The following is a 1,016-nucleotide window of genomic DNA, read 5'->3' as shown; positions in this document are numbered from 1 at the left end:
ATATATATATATATATATATATATATATACATATTAGTTAAACTTAGAAAGGACCTAATTGGCACTTTAGGCTCGACCGGGCTCACGATCCCCATTGAAACTAATCTCACCACAATAGATTTCTTAGATGTTACTTTAGATCTGGGCTCTGATACATACGATGTTTTTCTTCTGTTTCTGAGCAAATGACAGATGATGGATCCGTCATTACGAGGTGATGTAGCCTTTTTTCTGCCTGTTCTTTGTATTATCTTCACGTCTTTTGTCTCTCTGAAGTGCTTGAGAGTCGCTTGCACCACACATCGAGAATATTTCATCTTCTAAGCAATTTGCCTTTGAGACATTCCATCTTCATGATGAGCTACGATTTGACCTCGCTCACACTCACTCAACTCCCTTGTTTTAAGCATTTTACTGTTTATTAACTGTACCTACAATGTATTTTAGCATAAAACTCTGAAATAGTCAAGGAAATATAAGTTAATTTTAGACGTTGGTCTTACTCATAATTGGTTTCATGTGTGCAGTACAGTATAAAAACGGTAATTGATGCTAAAGAATGGTCAACTAGAATATTAAAACTAATGCATATTAGGAAATATATCATAATCTACCATGTGCACGAGTTTCATTAACATAGAGATAGCCTAACCCCAAAACATTGGGGTGGACTAATACTTTTGGCCAAGGCTGTATGTATGTGTGTATATATATATATATATATATATATACATATATATATATATATATATGTAAATATATAAAAACAAAAGGATAAAGAGAGCAAACGTAAGGTTGAAGAATTTTATGGATAGAGTCTAACAGCTGTTTCTGGGAAGATCCAGTACTTCCCTTCATCGGAGACAGAAAAAATAAAGTAATCTATTATTATATCCATAGGCGGATATTTTTAGTATGAAGTGGTAAAGAGTGTGATGTGCTTAAAAAAGAGAGAACAGTACTTGAAGAGTATGGTAAAGAGTGTGATGTGCTGAAAAAAGAGAGAACAGTACTTG

Source organism: Octopus bimaculoides, chromosome 3 (genome assembly GCF_001194135.2).
Source record: "Octopus bimaculoides isolate UCB-OBI-ISO-001 chromosome 3, ASM119413v2, whole genome shotgun sequence".
In the NCBI taxonomy this organism is placed as follows: Eukaryota; Metazoa; Mollusca; class Cephalopoda; order Octopoda; family Octopodidae; genus Octopus; species Octopus bimaculoides.
Note: the sequence above shows the minus strand (reverse complement) of the source record.